A 12,262-nucleotide genomic window follows, 5' to 3' on the forward strand; every position below is an offset into this window, starting at 1 on the left:
CATTTTTGGATTGGGTTGTTTGTTTTTTTGTTATTGAGCTGCATGAGCTGCTTGTAAATCTTGGAGATTAATCCTTTGTCCGTTGCTTCATTTGCAAATATTTTCTCCCATTCTGAGGGTTGTCTTTTGGTCTTGTTTATGGTTTCCTTTGCTGTGCAAAAGCTTTTAAGTTTCATTAGGTCCCATTTGTTTATTTGTGTTTTTATTTCCATTTCTCTAGGAGCTGGGTCAAAAAGGATCTTGCTGTGACTTATGTCATACAGTGTTCTGCCTATGTTTTCCTCTAAGAGTTTGATAGTGTCTGGCCTTACACTTAGGTCTTTAATCCATTTTGAGTTTATTTTTGTGTATGGTGTTAGGGAGTGTTCTAATTTCATACTTTTACATGTACCTGTCCAATTTTCCCAGCACCACTTATTGAAGAGGCTGTCTTTTCTCCACTGTATATGCTTGCCTCCTTTATCAAAGATAAGGTGACCATATGTGCGTGGGCTTATCTCTGGGCTTTCTATCCTGTTCCATTGATCTATATTTCTGTTTTTGTGCCAGTACCAAACTGTCTTGATTACTGTAGCTTTGTAATATAGTCTGAAGTCAGGGAGCCTGATTCCTCCAGCTCCATTTTTCGTTCTCAAGATTGCTTTGGCTATTCGGGGTCTTTTGTGTTTCCATACAAATTGTGAAATTTTTTGTTCTAGTTCTGTGAAAAATGCCAGTGGTAGTTTGATAGGGATTGCATTGAATCTGTAGATTGCTTTGGGTAGCAGAGTCATTTTCACAATGTTTATTCTTCCAATCCAAGAACATGGTATATCTCTCCATCTGTTTGTATCATCTTTAATTTCTTTCATCAGTGTCCTATAATTTTCTGCATACAGGTCTTTTGTCTCCTTAGGTAGGTTTATTCCTAGGTATTTTATTCTTTTCGTTGCAATGGTAAACGGGAGTGTTTTCTTAATTTCACTTTCAGATTTTTCATCATTAGTATACAGGAATGCAAGAGATTTCTGTGCATTAATTTTGTATCCTGCTACTTTACCAAATTCATTGATTAGCTCTAGTAGTTTTCTGGTAGCATCTTTTGGATTCTCTATGTATAGTATCATGTCATCTGCAAACAGTGACAGCTTTACTTCTTCTTTTCCGATTTGGATTCCTTTTATTTCTTTTTCGTCTCTGATTGCTGTGGCTAACACTTCCAAAACTATGTTGAATAATAGTGGTGAGAGTGGGCAACCTTGTCTTGTTCCTGATCTTAGTGGAAATGGTTTCAGTTTTTCACCATTGAGGACAATGTTGGCTGTGGGTTTGTCATATACGGCCTTTATTATGTTGAGGAAAGTTCCCTCTATGCCTACTTTCTGCAGGACTTTTATCATAAATGGGTGTTGAATTTTGTCGAAAGCTTTCTCTGCATCTATTGAGATGATCATATGGTTTTTCTCCTTCAATTTGTTAATATGATGTATCACGTTGATTGATTTGCGTATATTGAAGAATCCTTGCATTCCTGGAATAAACCCCACTTGATCATGGTGTATGATCCTTTTAATGTGCTGTTGGATTCTGTTTGCTAGTATTTTGTTGAGGATTTTTGCATCTATGTTCATCAGTGATATTGGCCTGTAGTTTTCTTTCTTTGTGACATCTTTGCCTGGTTTTGGTATCAGGGTGATGGTGGCCTCGTAGAATGAGTTGGGGAGTGTTCCTCCCTCTGCAATATTTTGGAAGAGTTTGAGAAGGATAGGTGTTAGCTCTTCTCTAAATGTTTGATAGAATTCGCCTGTGAAGCCATCAGGTCCTGGGCTTTTGTTTGTTGGAAGATTTTTAATCACAGTTTCAATTTCAGTGCTTGTGATTGGTCTGTTCATATTTTCTATTTCTTCCTGGTTCAGTCTCGGCAGGTTGTGCATTTCTAAGAATCTGTCCATTTCTTCCAGGTTGTTCATTTTATTAGCATAGAGTTGCTTGTAGTAATCTCTTATGATCGTTTGTATTTCTGCAGTGTCAGTGGTTACTTCTCCTTTTTCATTTCTAATTCTATTAATTTGAGTCTTCTCCTTTTTTCTCTTGATGAGTCTGGCTAATGGTTTATCAATTTTGTTTATCTTCTCAAAGAACCAGCTTTTAGTTTCATTGATTTTTGCTATTGTTTCCTTCATTTCTTTTTCATTTATTTCTGATCTGATCTTTATGATTTCTTTCCTTCTGCTAACTTTGGGGTTTTTTTGTTCTTCTTTCTCTAATTGCTTTAGGTGCAAGGTTAGGTTGTTTATTCGAGATGTTTCCTGTTTCTTGATGTAGGCTTGTATTGCTATAAACTTCCCTCTTAGAACTGCTTTTGCTGCATCCCATAGGTTTTGGATCGTCGTGTCTCCATTGTCATTTGTTTCTAGGTATTTTTTGATTTCCCCTTTGATTTCTTCAGTGATCACTTCGTTATTAAGTAGTGTATTGTGTAGCCTCCATGTGTTTGTATTTTTTACAGATCTTTTCCTGTAATTGATATCTAGTCTCATAGCGTTGTGGTCGGAAAAGATACTTGATACGATTTCAATTTTTTTAAATTTACCAAGGCTTGATTTGTGACCCAAGATATGATCTATCCTGGAGAATGTTCCATGAGCACTTGAGAAAAATGTGTATTCTGTTGTTTTTGGGTGGAATGTCCTATAAATATCAATTAAGTCCATCTTGTTTAATGTATCATTTAAAGCTTGTGTTTCCTTATTTATTTTCATTTTGGATGATCTGTCCATTGGTGAAAGTGGGGTGTTAAAGTCCCCTACTATGATTGTGTTACTGTCGATTTCCCCTTTTATGGCTGTTAGTATTTGCCTTATGTATTGAGGTGCTCCTATGTTGGGTGCATAAATATTTACAATTGTTATACCTTCCTCTTGGATCGATCCCTTGATCATTATATAGTGTCCGTCTTTGTCTCTTGTAATTGTCTTTATTTTAAAGTCTATTTTGTCTGATATGAGAATTGCTACTCCAGCTTTCTTTTGATTTCCATTTGCATGGAATATCTTTTTCCATCCCCTCACTTTCAGTCTGTATGTGTCTCTAGGTCTGAAGTGGGTCTCTTGTAGACAGCATATATATGGGTCTTGTTTTTGTATCCATTCAGCCAGTCTGTGTCTTTTGGTGGGAGCATTTAATCCATTTACATTTAAGGTACTTATCGATACGTATGTTCCTATTCCCATTTTCTTAAATGTTTTGGGTTTGTTATTGTAGGTGTTTTCCTTCTCTCGTGTTTCTTGCCTAGAGAAGTTCCTTTAGCATTTGTTGTAAAGCTGGTTTGGTGGTGCTGAACTCTCTCAGCTTTTGCTTGTCTGTAAAGGTTTTAATTTCTCCATCAAATCTGAATGAGATCCTTGCTGGGTAGAGTAATCTTGGTTGTAGGTTTTTCTCCTTCATCACTTTAAGTATATCCTGCCACTCCCTTCTGGCTTGCAGCGTTTCTGCTGAAAGATCAGCTGTTAACCTTATGGGGATGCCCTTGTGTGTTATCTGTTGTTTTTCCCTTGCTGCTTTTAATATGTTTTCTTTATATTTAATTTTTGATAGTTTGATTAATATGTGTCTTGGTGTGTTTCTCCTTGGATTTATCCTGTATGGGACTCTCTGTGCTTCCAGGACTTGATTAACTATTTCCTTTCCCATATTAGGGAAGTTTTCAACTATAATCTCTTCAAATATTTTCTCAGTCCCTTTCTTTTTCTCTTCTTCTTCTGGGACACCTATAATTAGAATGTTGGTGCGTTTAATGGTTGTCCCAGAGGTCTCTGAGACTGTCCTCAGTTCTTTTCATTCTTTTTTCTTTATTCTGGTCTGCAGTAGTTATTTCCACCATTTTATCTTCCAGGTCACTTATCCGTTCTTCTGCCTCAGTTATTCTGCTATTGATCCCATCTAGAGTATTTTTAATTTCATTTATTGTGCTTGTCATCGTTTCTTGGTTCCTCTTTAGTTCTTCTACGTCCTTGTTAAATGTTTCTTGCATTTTGTCTATTCTATTTCCAAGACTTTGGATCATCCTTACTATCATTATTCTGAATTCTTTTTCAGGTAGACTACCTATTTCCTCTTCATTTGTTAGGTCTGGTGTGTTTTGACCCTGCTCCTTCATCTGCTGTGTGTTTTTCTGTCTTCTCATTTTGCTTATCTTACTGTGTTTGGGGTCTCCTTTTCACAGGCTGCAGGTTCGTAGTTCCCGTTGTTTTTGGTATCTGTCCCCAGTGGCTAAGGTTGGTTCAGTGGGTTGTGTAGGTTTCCTGGTGGAGGGAACTAGTGCCTGTGTTCTGGTGGATGAGGCTGGATCTTGTCTTTCTGGTGGGTTCGTCCACGTCTGGTGGTGTGTTTTGGGGTGTCTGTGGCCTTATTATGATTTTAGGCAGCCTCTCTGTTAATGGATGGGGCTGTGTTCCTCTCTTGCTAGTTGTTTGGCATAGGGTGTCCAGCACTGTAGCTTGCTGGTCGTTGAGTGAAGCTGGGTCTTGATGTTGAGATGGAGATCTGTGAGAGATTTTCGCCGTTTGGTATTACGTGGATCTGGGAGGTCTCTTGTGGACCAGTGTCCTGAAGTTGGCTCTCCCACCTCAGAGGCACAGCCCTGATGCCTGGCTGGAGCACCAAGAGCCTTTCATCCACACGGCTCAGAATAAAAGGGAGAAAAAATGGAAAGAAAGAAAAAAAGAGGATAAAATAAAATAAAATAAAGCAATTATAATAAAAAATAAGAAAAAAATTATTAAGAGTAAATTTATTAAGAAAAAAAATTTTTTTAATTTTTAAAAATAGATTTATTAATTTTTTATACTAAAAATAAGAAAAAAATTATTTAGAAAAAATTTATTAAGAAAAAAAATTTTTTTAAATAAAAAATATGAAAAAACTTATTAAAATTTTTTTTAAAAATAGAAAATAAGGAAAAAATTATTAAGAAAACATTTATTAGGGAAAAACAAATTTTTAAGCCAAAAAAAAAAAAACGGACGGACCTAACCCTAGGACTAACGGTGAGAGCAAAGCTATACAGACAAAATCTCACCCAGAAGCATACACATCTACACTCACAAAAAAAAGGAAAAGGGGAAAAGTTAATATATCCTGCTCCCAAAGTCCATCTCCTAAATTTGGGATGATTCGTTGTCTATTCAGGTATTCAACAGATGCAGGCACATCAAGTTGTTTGTGGAGCTTTAATCCGCTGCTTCTGAGGCTGCTGGGAGAGATTTCCCTTTCTCTTCTTTGTTCGTACAGCTCCCGGGGTTCAGCTTTGGATTTGGACCCGCCTCTGCATGGAGGTCCCCTGAGGGCGTCTGTTCCCCGCCCAGACAGAACGGGGTTAAAGGAGCAGCTGATTCGGGGGCTCTGGCTCAGTCAGGCCGGGGGGAGGGAGCGGTACGGAGGAGGCGGGGCGAGCCTGCAGCGGCAGAAGCCGGCGTGACGTTGCAGCAGCCTGAGGCGCGCCGTGCGCTCTCCCGGGGAAGTTGTCCCCGGATTACGGGAGCCTGGCCGTGGCGGGCTGCACAGGCTCCCGGGAGGGGCGGTGTGGAGAATGACCTGTGCTCGCCCACAGGCTGTTTGGTGGCGGCAGCAGCAGCCTTAGCGTCTCATGCCCGTCTCTGGGGTCCGCGCTGATAGCCGCGGCTCGCGCCCGTCTCTGGAGTTCGTTTAAGCGGCGCTCTGAATCCCCTCTCCTTGCACGCCGCGAAACAAAGAGGCAAGAAAAAGTCTCCTGCCTCTTCGGCAGCTGCAGACTTTTTCTCGTGCACCCTCCCGGCTAGTTGTGGTGCGCTAGACCCTTCAGGCTGTGTTCACGCAGCCAACCCCAGTCCTCTCCCTGGGATCCGACCGAAGCCCGCGCCTCAGCTCCTAGCCCCCGCCCGCCCCGGCGGGTGAGCAGACAAGCCTCTCGGGCTGGTGAGTGCTGCTCGGCGCCGAGCCTCTGTGCGGGAATCTCTCCGTTTTTCCCTCTGCGTCCCTGTTGCTGTGGGATCCGCGCTGATAGCCGCGGCTCGCGCCCGTCTCTGGAGCTCGTTTAGGCGGCGCTCTGAATCCCCTCTCCTTGCGCGCCGCGAAACAAAGAGGCAAGAAAAATTCTCTTGCCTCTTTGGCAGCTGCAGTCTTTTTCCCAGACTCCCTCCCGGCTAGCACCGAAGCCCGAGCCCCAGCTCCCAGGCCCCGCCCGCCCCGGTGGCTGAGCAGACAAGCCTCTCGGGCTGGTGAGTGCTGGTCGGCACCGCTCCTCTGTGCGGGAATCTCCGCTTTGCCCTCCGCACCAATGTGGGTGCGCTCTCCTCCGTGGCTCCGAAGCTTCCCCCCTCTGCTACCCGCAGTCTCTGCCCACGAAGGGGCTTCCTAGTGTGTGGAAACCTTTCCTCCTTCACAGCTCCCTCCCACTGGTGCAGGTCCCGTCCCTATTCTTTTGTCTCTGTTATTTCTTTTTTCTTTTGCCCTACCCAAGTACGTGGGGATTTTCTTGCCTTTTGGGAGGTCTGACGTCTTCTGCCAGCGTTCAGTGGGTGTTCTGTAGGAGCAGTTCCACGTGTAGATGTATTTCTCATGTATCTGTGGGGAGGAAGGTGATCTCCGCGTCTTACTCTTCCGCCATCTTGCCCCTCCCTCGTGTTTTCATTTTCATTTGTCTCTGGGTATTTTTTTTTATTTCTTCTTTGATTTCTTCATTGACCCATTGTTGTTTAGTAGCATGTTGTTTATTCACCATGTGTTTGTGTTATTTCCAGTTTTCTTCTTGTAGTTGATTTCTAGTCTCACAGCATTGTAGTCTGAAAATATTCTTGATATGATTTTAATCTTAAATTTACTGAAACTTGTTCTGTGTCCTAACATGCGATATATTCTGGAGGATGTTCCATGTGCACTTAAAAAAATGTGTCTTCTGCTGTCTTGGGATGAAATGTTCTGTAGATATCTATTAAGTTCATCTGATCTAATATGTTGTTTAAGGCTAGTGTTCCCTTATTGATTTTCTGTCTGAATGATCCATTGACGTAAGTGGGGTCTTAAAGTTCCTTACTATTATTGTATTACTGTCAATTTCTCCCTTTTGTCCTGTCAAATATAAATATGCTTTATCTATATTTAGTTGTACTATGTTGGGTGCATAAATATTTACAAGTGTTATTTTGTTTGATTGACTCTTTTATCATTATGTAATAACTTTCTTTGTCTCTTGTTATAGCCTTTGCTTTTAAGTCTATTTTGTTTGATATAAATACTGCCACTCTAGCTTTTTTGTTTCCATTTGCATGAAATATCCTTTTTCATCCTTCACTTTTAGTCTCTGTGTATCTTTAGATCTGAAATGAGTCTCTTGTAGGCAGTATGTAGATGGGTCTTGTATTTTTATCCATTCAGCCACCTTATGCCTTTTGATTAGAGCATTTAAACTACTTACACTTAAATGGTACTTATTGCCATTTTGTTCATTGTTTTCTTGGTTTTTTGTAGTTCTTCACTGTTCTTTCTTTTTCTCTTGCTCTCTTTCTTTGTGACTTGATTACTTTCTTTAGTATTATGTTTGGATTCCTTTCTCCTTATATTTTGTGTATCTATCATAGGTTTTTAGTTTGCAGTTACCATGAGATTCATGTCTAACAACCTACATATATAGCAGTCTATTTTAAGTTGATGGTCACTTGATTTCTAACACTTTCTAAAAACAGTACATTTTTATTCCCCTTCCATGTTTCACATTTTTGACATATTTTACTTCTTTTTACTTTGCGTAGTCTTTAACTAATTACTGTAGTTATAGTTGATTTTACTACTTCTGTCTTTTAACCTTCACACTAGTTTTGTAAGTGGTTGATCACTACCTTTACTATATGTTTGCTTTACCAGTGATATTTTTTTATTTCCATATTTTTCTTTTTATTTCTAGTTAGGCTTTTTCTTTTCCAATTAAAGAAGTCCCGTTAACATCTCTTGTGTAGCTGGTTTAGGTGTGATGAACTCCTTCAGCTTTTGTTTGTCTGGGAAATTCTTTATCTCTCCTTCAATTCTGTATGCTAACCTTGCCAGGTATTCTTGCTTGTAAGTTTTTTCCTTTCAGCACTTTGACTATATAGTGCCACTCCCTTCTGGCCTCTGAAGTTTCTCCTGAAAAATAAGCTGATAGTCTTATGGTGGCTCCCTTGTACATAACTAGTTGTTTCTCTCTTGCTGCCTTTAAGGTTGTTTCTTTAACTTTTGACATTTTAATTATAATATATCTTGGTGTGGATCTTTTTGGGTTCTTTGGTGGGGGGGCACTCTCTATGCTTCCTGGACTTGAATACCTGTTTCCTTCACCAGGTTAGGGAAGTTTTCAGTCATTATTTCTTCAAATAAGCTTTCTACCCCTTTTGCTCTCTCTTGTCCTTTTGGGATGCCTATAGTGCAGATGTCAGCATGCTTGATGTTGTCCCAGAGATCCCTTAAACTACTCTCTCTCTCTTTTTTTTTGCTTTTTGCTGTTCTGATTGGGTGATTCTTCACTACCTTGTCTTACAGATCACTGATACATTCTTCTGCATCACCTAATCTGCTGTAATTCCATCTAGTGTATTTTTCATTTCAGTTATTGTAGTCTTCAGCTCTGGTTCTTTTTTATATTTTCTCTTTGTTGAAGTTCTCTCTGTGTTCATCTGTTCATCTCCAAGTTCAGTGAGCATCATTATGGCCATTACTTTGAACTCTTTATCAGGTAGATTACTTACCTCTGTATCACTGAGATCTTTTTCTGAGGTTTTGTCTTGTTCTTTCATTTGGAATATATTTCTCTGTCTCTTCATTTTGCCTAACTCTCTGTGTTTGTATCTATGTATTAGGTAGATAAGCTATGTCTCCTGGTCTTGAAGGAGTGGCCTTACGTAGAAGGTTTCCTGTGGGACCTAGAAGAGCAACCCCCCCCGGTCACCAGAGCCAGATGCTTCAAGGGTGTCCCCTGTGTGGGCTGCATGTGCCCTCCTTTTGTGGTGGTGCCATCATTGTTGTGAGCACATGGGTGGGAAGGGCTGGCTCCTAGCCTGACTGTCTCCAAGGCCTTGCAGGAATGACTGTGGGCATGCTGGTGGGCAGGGCTGGCCCTCCCGGGTCGGATCCACTTTTGGGGGAAGGGGTACTTGTCAGTGTCAAGGCCGCCTACCAGGTGTGGTAGGGTGGGAGCTGCTTTGGGGGGCACTGATCTCAGCTAAGGCCACCTGCTGGGTATGGCAAGGGGGAGTCACTTTGGGGGGATTTTCAAAGCCAGACATTATGGGGGCTCATCTTCCCACTGCAGTTCTCCAGAGCTGAGAAGCCCAACATGGGACTCAAACCCCTCACCCCTTAGGGAAGACCTCTGTGTTTGTGATATTCCCTCCCCATTGTGGGTCACCACGCTGGGGGTGATGGTCCTGACTAGACCATATTTCTGCCCCTTCTACCCACCTCGATAGTGGTTTTTTTCTTTACATCTTTTGTTGTAGAAGAGCAGTTCTGCTAGTCTTCAGGTTGTTCTCAGAGACAACTGTTCTACATGTATTTGTACTTTTGGTGTGTTCATGGGAGGAGGTGAGCTCAGGGTCTTCCTACTCTGCCGTCTTGATCCTGCCTCCTGAAAGTATGTTTTAGATGCAATTAACATTTATAATCAGTAGACTTTGAGTAAAGCAGATTATCCTTCCATAATGTGGGTGGGCTTCATCCAATCAGTTGAACACCTTAAGAGCAAACACTGAGGTTTCTTGAAGAAGAAGGTATTCTGCCTCAAGACTGCAACATAAAAATCCTGCTGGAGGGACTTTCCTGGTGGCGCAGTGGTTAAGAATCTGCCTGCCAATGCAGGGGACACGGGTTCGAGCCCTAGTCTGGGAAGATCCCACATGCCACGGAGCAACTAAGCCCGTGCGCCACAACTACTGAGCCTGCGCTCTAGAGCCCGCAAGCCACAACTACTGAGCCCACAAGCCACAACTACTGAAGCCCACGTGCCACAACTACTGAAGCATGTGTGCCTAGAGCCCGTGCTCCACAACAGAAGCCACCGCAATGAGAAGCCCGCGCACTGCAACGAAGAGTAGCCCCTGCTCGCCACACCTAGAGAAAGCCCATGTGCGGCAACGAAGACCCAACTCAGCCAAAAAACTACAAAAAACGCACACGCGCACACACACACACACACACACACACACACACACACACACACACAAAGTCCTGCTTGAGTTTCCAGCCCGCTGCCTTGTGGAATTTAAAGTCAAGACTGAAGCATCAACTTTTCCCTAAGTCTCCAACCTGCCAGCCTCCCTTACAAATTTCAGGCTTGCCAGCCCCACAATTGTGTGAGCCAATCCCTTAAAATAAATCTCTCTCTGCATATATATATGTATATGTGTGTGTATTCTATTGGTTCTATTTTTCTAGAGAAGCCCAACCCATAGACCCCTCACACCCCCTTACCCTCCCCCAATATTAATTTAAGCCATCACTGGTTACTGCTGTTTTGGGCTTCCAAGTCTAGTTGTGAGCACAACTTTTGAAATACCCATTGTTGGGTTCTAAGTACATTCCTGACCTGCTCTATATACTCCCCAAACACTTTCAAGGTCTCCAGCAGCCCCAACAAGCCTCCTGTCCTCCTGAGTGACTGGGAATGGAAAATCATTTATTATTATCTCCTGCCTCCTGATCACCATGGTATGGCATGCCTAGGGCCCTCACGCTCTGGCTGGAATTATTTATTTGGTTCTGACAGCCTCTCACGTGGTACACACTGAGCAGCGGGAGCCCCAGAGGTCTGTTGGAAAAGTAAGTGGAGATGTTGAAAGGAGGGGGCTGAGGACTTACACAGAAACCAGGCAGAGTGAGGGGCATCACCATGAGCTTCACCTACTACCCCGCCATGTCTAGGGATAAATCTAGGCGTATCTGTCATGAAGGAAAGAACTGTGGCTTTGTACATATATTTTAACATGACTTAAAAAATGAAAGATTAAGTACTGTTCAAATGATGAAGTATCCAACCGCTAAACTGTTTTTTAATTTTCCCTAGAACGGAAAACAAGCCTTGGGTATTTTCAGACTGATTATAAAGGTTTTGCTATGGATTTTATTGAAGCATATGCGTCTGGCTGCTTTTTTGTGGCTAAAAGCCATGCTCATCCAAACTACTGATATCTTTCTGTCACTCTAATTGCTCCACAATCCACTTAGAGAAGCTCTTAACAGCTTTCCCTTCTATTTTGAAGTATTGCCGAGAGTTGAGACTAATGTTCAAGCAGGTAGCCTTCTCTACAGGCATCTCAGTGCACAAACTGTGAAAGCGAAATATTTACTGAACATCCTTTCTCCGAGACCAGTGGAGACCTTTGATGAAACAGATCCAATGATCTTTTATCTGTCCTTATTCTATTTGACCTCCACCATTCATTTTAAAGAACATTTACTAAGCCTTACTGGGTATCCAGCTCTATTTAGGCCCTAGGGACAAAGAAATCAACAAGACATGGTTTCTGCTCCCCAGTGAAGTGAAAGAAAGAGGGAGGGATAATACTAAAATATGTGTGATGGTTCCACAAACGCATGTGAATTAAATGGAAAAGTAAGTGGCGATGTTGAAGTATGTGTGAAGGAGCATAGAAAAAGGCCACAGTATCTGGGCTGGGATTTCAATGGATGGCTTCCTGGAGGGGGCAGCAGGAAGTAACTCATAAAGCATCAGTAGGAGTTAGCTCATTGAATGGGGGAGAGAAGGTGGCCCAGAAGAAGAAATCACTGGTGTAAAAGTAGCAAAGCATGAGACAGCAGGAGCATTACTAAGAACTGTCGGAAGATTGACTAGAGGAAAACAAGTGTGTGGGAAGTGGTCAGACGTGAGGCAGGACAAAAGGGGGGGTGAGGGGGCCCCAAAGGAGTTTAAAGGTGCATTCTAAGAGCAATATGGAGATAGACTGCTGTGAAATGAGGGGGGGAAAGCAGAAAGATTCTTTAGAAATTTATTGGAACAGCCCACGTGAGGAATGATGAGAACCTGAACTAAGGAACTGGCTGAATCCTCCTGCCGTTAAATGACATGGCACATGCAAGAGAAGAAAACGGCAGCTGGTGGGTGGACTCAGTGTGTTGACTTTGAGGAGCTTACAGATCAACAAGACACAAGGTTCTGGCTAGAACATACATGTGGGAAATGAGCGTGCGATTAGCATTTAAAAGAATGAGCGTGGTTAAAATCACCCGGTGTGCAGAAAGAGAGGAACAGTAACCTCAA

Source organism: Eubalaena glacialis, chromosome 12, assembly GCF_028564815.1.
Source record: "Eubalaena glacialis isolate mEubGla1 chromosome 12, mEubGla1.1.hap2.+ XY, whole genome shotgun sequence".
NCBI lineage: Eukaryota > Metazoa > Chordata > Mammalia > Artiodactyla > Balaenidae > Eubalaena > Eubalaena glacialis.